The following is a 6,000-nucleotide window of genomic DNA, read 5'->3' as shown; positions in this document are numbered from 1 at the left end:
CTGACACATGAGCAAATAAAGTTCTCTTCATTCTCTTCTCTCCATGTCTGATATTTATTCACAATTCAGTGAGGTGGAGTGAATTCAGCAACCCAAGGGCCATTTGCTGGGCCTGGATGTTCCTTGCACACCCTCTGGGAAGGACATGTTATTCTTCACTCTGTGTGATGCTGCTCTTAATGCTGTGATTAGCAAGACTGGGACAGGATTATAGCTGCTGGCATTTCTTTGGTAAGTAATGAACTGATAAGAGTTTGCTCCTCTGTGATGATAGTCACCTGCACTTGGGCTTAACTTTAATTTCCACTGGGTTTTTCTTTTAATTTTGTTGTGCGTGTTGAGGCTTGTTGCAAGCATAAAAAATGCAGCTGGGGGCGTATCTGCCCTTTGAACTCCTCTCTTGCTCTTTCCAGAAGGTCTATCTTATTATTTTTGTTCAAGGATACATGGAGTTGGCTGCATGCCTAGATTTGCATCTGGTGTCTTGAAAAAAAAATAACAATTTTCTTCAACACTATATTTGGAGATGACAGAGGACAAGAAGAAGCTGAGGCTGAGAAACTAAGCCATTGTCACAGAACATGTGACAGCCACATGCATCTTACCCATAGCTAGAAGATTTTAGTCCTGGATTTAAGAGAATCATAAAATCATAGAATAATAGAATAATTTGGGTTGGAAGGGACGTCTAAAGGTCATCTAATCCAACCATCCTGCAGTAAGCAGGGACACCCTCAGCTAGATCAGGTTGCTCAGAGCCTCATCTCAAAAGCAAGGGCCAGGAAATACAACTTTATCCTTGCATACTCATCCTTGTAAAAGCAAAGTATGATAGACTAGAATGTGACTTCTTTTCAAGATCCCACCAGCTTCTAATTATGTTTTACAATTGCCTTGTTTGTAGAGTCCTTCTGTCAGGTGGAGCAAAGCTCATCCTCTATAGAATAAAGAAGATTGTGCCAGCTTGCTGCTCCTAATCTGCAAATTTCTTGAGGGTATGCAGACAGCCTCTTGGCACCACAGATCTGCAGCAGCTTCACAGGACTTGGGAACAGTGAAGTTTTCTAAGACTTTAAGCATACCTAGGAGGAGAAAATGATCTTTCTCTTCAGAGTTACATAGATGTCCTTAATCATGAAAAAACACCACATGTCTGTAAGCCCCTCCACTTTCCCTTCCTCTGCAATGGAGACTTATCAGTAGCTTATGGATAGCATACAAACAAAATAATTTCTCCAGAGGGATCAGCTGAGTGTCTCTAGTTTTAATTCCTTCACCCCTAGCTCAGAGTTAATTTCCTGCTGTTGGCGATAGCACTTCAGCAACTCTATCAGTTCTCAGCTTGCTGTACAATTTTTGTAAATGAGGTTAGCAATGCTTGCAAAATTCAGTGCCTTACATGCAATAGCTGTTTCAGAAAGAGGTCTTCTTCTTCCCATTAAAGATGACATCTTTGGCTGCAGCCCAGGTGTCTCACACTTCTGCTGCCTAAACCATGACTGGAAGCCCCGGTCTTCTGGGGATATTTTTTCATCTGCAACTTGAACCACTACATCCCACTTACATATTAGTATTATAAGCATTTCTACACTGAAAAGAAGCTGAAGACAAGGTCTGGTGTGCCTGGCCTCTTGGATAACCAAGACAGCATGAGGAAAGAATGTTCTTAACTAGTCCACACTCAAGGAGTTAGTGCAGTGACAGTGTTTTGCATAGTGTCAGAATCTTTGCTAGCTAACTGACTAACTTGTAATAACTATCCAGTTCTTTCCACAGTGCGTGCAGCATCCTGACTTTTGAGGTGTAGATGATCAGTTTTCACAGGATGAGGACTGCCATGGATTGGACCCTGCTTCACTGAACTATGTCTGTGTGAAGAAAATCTCAGTCAGTCCTTTCTCAGGCCAGAGACCTGCATTGAACAGGAAGACAATGTTCACTCCTGAAACTAATGATCAAGGGAATTTTTTTCCTTCATACTATTATTTAGGCAAGACTATTGCTGTGAGCCTTCAGTCCCTCACAGTCCTTGCATTACTTTAGATGCAACTTTAGGGAAATCACTGTTCATATTACTTTAAATACAGTTTTATTGTAAAAATGCATATGTCCAATGTTATCTATGCATCGTGGCCAATATATATCATGGATGTATTTTAACAAATGCAGCCTAAAATAACCCAGAGAAAGAACAGATGGAAAAGATTTTTAAAGTCATCACAAAAAATCCCAAGCAATTTCCAGAAACTATGTCAGTTAGCATAACAATAATTGCACCCACAGTTCTTCCTTCTCAAAAGATTTGATATTGTATGCATAGGACTTCAGAGCTCTGTATTGCATTTCTACAGCTTTTGAAGTCTCATTTAATGTTTGGAAAGTGAAGCTATTGGAAACTTGGCTATTCTCTTCTATTTGGTGGCCAAACAAAATACTGGATATGTCTTGTCAGATGTAAATTATAGGATAGTATGTTGTGATGTGTGTATTTTAGAGACCAAATCCTTGTTTGTAGAGGTTTTATGTTGACATGGGAATCATGCACCACTTCATCAGTAATTTCAATCTCAAACCAGTGTAATTACAATAAAATACAATATAGTACAACCAAGCCACAGCTGAAACATCAGCTTTCTATCCCATCCCATCACTTGTGAATGAGATGTGAAAAGTTCAGGCTTACCGTAAATCTATGCTAGTACCAAATACACAGGATTTAGATCAGTAAAAACAAACATTTTCAAGTCCTTATTGCTGGGTTGGTTTGTTTTAGTTTTGGTTTTTGTGGGGTTTTTAGGTTGTAACAGAACAGTGTATAAAAACACTGCCATAATTCTACCAAAACATGGCTTGACTAGCTTAGTCTGGTTTTTTAGTAGATACCACTAATGTATCAATAGAACATACTTTTCTGACCCTTTAAAAGCTTCCTTTCCTAATTGTCTTTTTCTATGGCATCTATCTGATGAAATATGTTTAGCTGAATTCCTCTTGACTAAGGTATCTCTAAAATATGTCTCTAAAATCACAATTTTCTACAAAATATAAGTTTCTTAAACATTTCTACTTACCCACACTGTCAATTTTTCCTCCACTGATTTGTCTCTTCATTATCTGTTCTCCTGGCAACATTGTCATGCTTAAAATGTCCCTCAGAGATATTTATTAACCTTGTGAATTTAGGGCACAGATAACAAATTTGCTGCAAAATCTAGTTTTCTATACTTTGTACCTAATCTGCACTTTCGTGGTTACCATTGTGCTCTTCCAAGTGTGTTACCACACATCTAATGCAGCCTCATTCCCCTTCTAAATGCACCAACGTGGCTGTATTCATGCCATAAGCTGTTCTTATCAACTTTCAGAATTAGCTACATAATTCAAAATGGAAGGGAACTGGTTCACACTTCACATCTGGTCTCTAATTAGCCCTAAATGTATCCTAAGTTATGTATTTAAAAATTAGGAAAGTTTCTGGTGACATTTATGGTTTAGGTCACAGGAACATTAAGCAAGCTGACTTTGGCACTGACAAATCTTTCCATTTTAGTGGTTTTTTACTGTGTGCTTCATTTGACATAGCTTTCTAAAAGCAAACACTAGCTTTAACCAGAGCAGAACTGTTCCTATTCCCTGTACCATGTTAAAAAAAGGCTTAGATCTCAAAGACTGGGAGGAAAACGAACCAGACCTAGTTATTCTTCATAAAGGCTCAGGCAGATAATGTGCCTAAGATAAATATTTGTCTGAGAAAGGTTTTCTCTTTTGGAAGTTGAGGTCTTCCATTTGAACACTGTAACCTGGCGCTGGGATGTGACCTGCACCTTCTGACTGCAGTCTTGAGCTCCTTGGCATCTCCTGGATGGGAGCACACCTACAGGTGCTCATGAAAGCTCTTACAGGCAGAGGTGTGTGTATGGCTCTGCACCTCTCCACTAACAGATCCACATGAATACTCACTATAAAAACCTAAGAGATATTTAAAGTTGCACTACCATTTATTGCAAATAAATTACTGTTGAATGCCACTTTAGCATAAAATGGAATAAAATTTGGTCTCTTCAAACTGCATATTAGCTGTCTGTATATGGACCTGTTGTCTATTAATTTGTCTAACCCCTTTTTGCATTAGTCTCCTTGACCTGTCCTTCTGCCTCTCAGTCTCTGTGCCAGAACCACGTACAACATGGCCTATTAACTATGCAGCCTTCATATGTAGCCTTCAAATTGAGTATTTTATTTGGTACCAGATTAAGTTAATTATTCTTCTCATCATCTGATGTCTCACTTGCTAAACTGTCCTTCCAGGAAAAATCCACTTTCATAGGTTCCTATTCTTGTCCTTCTGAAATCTACTTACTATCTTCAAACACAGCAACTTTGTCTGCACGCTTAACAGCTCAACTGAGTGGCTTTCAGAAGGCCCTAGGGATGTTCCCTGCCAACATAGTGATTATCCAAACAGAGGTGCAGATGGTTTCCAAAGTTTTCAAGGTCTGAAATAAGCCAGGCACGAATGACCCTGAATCCCTTTGCTGGCCAATGTATCTGCAGAAATTCTTGGCAGTAATGCGCTCTGATGCCCACCATGCTTGCAGACAGCATCTGCTGCCACGTGTGGTCAGACATCAGCTTTTGGTACAGCTCTGAGGGAAAGGTTTAAGATGTCAATGCCACTGTGCAGCAAGAGATGCCATGCTTGGAGCTGAATAACTCAGTAATTGTGTGCGTGTTGCTCTACCTCAAGGGCAATCTCAGAAAGAGAGCAAGAGAATATTTCCCAGCAAGGAAGTAGCAACACGTCACTGTGGACACGCTTGGGAAATGTGTGATAACTGCAGTATGATCCTATGGTAAACAAGAGGAAAGAAGTCAGTGGAACCAGGAGGAAGGGATGTTTTCCAGGAGCCCTCTCCCTGGGAGGAGTGCACCCATCACATCTCCCCTGGTCACCAGGCATGCAGCAAGACGTAACACTGCCCAGGGAAGGAGGGCTTCAAGAGAAGTTCGATGAGGTATTCCTGAGCAAATGAAGGTTGTGCTAACGAAGTCACAACCCTGGAAACAACGCCAGTTGTTAATAAGCTGCAAATTCAAAATCAAAGCCTGTCCCCCCAGGGGACACAGGGCTCAGTGCCATGAGGTGATGACTCAAGAGTTTCTCCTGTGTGCTGGAAAGAGAATTGGTTGTGTTACCTAAACGAACTACCAGTCAAAACATATCACAAAAAATCAAATCCAGCTCCCACAGAGTTGGTGACAGAGGTTGGAACCCAGAGCTGCCTGCACCACTCTGTGCTGCCTACCTAATGGATGGGATTTCCCACAATAACGAGGGATGGATTTAGGCTTCCATAGCAGAAATAGCAAAACATGAGCGTTTCCTTCCCCACTTCTGTAGTTCAGGACAGTGTTCAATACAGCTTTATAATAGCAGCATTTCTGCCTTTTTAGGAAGCTATACCAAGCACATCATTTACAACTGAAATAATTAGCTTTATCATTAAGTTTCTCAAACTATCAGCACTTTATCAGCCTCTTTGAACTCGAAGTAGTTTCTTGAAGAAAATTTCTTAATCAAATTAAGAGTTCTGAATTAAAAAAACAAATTATTATGAACATTTTCTTAATCTCTAGAAAAGCTTTGTTTTCTGAATCTAAGGTTAGATTTTTGAAGTTGATGATTTTGTAACCTCTTCTTTAACTGATATTCTCTTATTGCATATACTGTCTGTATAAATTCTGTTCTCTCACACATATTCCTGTCAATATGTACCAGCATAAAGTGAGAAAAAATACATCACTATAAAAATGTGCAAGATTTTGAAGTTGCAGAACCTTTTATTGCAAATAAATTACATATGAACGCGACTCAGCATAAAAGGGAATAAAACGTGGTCTCTTAGTATGAAATATGTTTCTCTAAAGAATATGTGAAGTAAGATAATGCTCTTGCCTCCTGCTGAATTAATTCATTCATCCAAATTTATCTATAAGGGT

The sequence above is a fragment of the Heliangelus exortis genome, chromosome 2 (genome assembly GCF_036169615.1).
Source record: "Heliangelus exortis chromosome 2, bHelExo1.hap1, whole genome shotgun sequence".
Lineage (NCBI taxonomy): Eukaryota > Metazoa > Chordata > Aves > Apodiformes > Trochilidae > Heliangelus > Heliangelus exortis.
The sequence above is the reverse complement of the archived record's forward strand: the minus strand, read 5'-3'. Positions refer to the sequence as shown.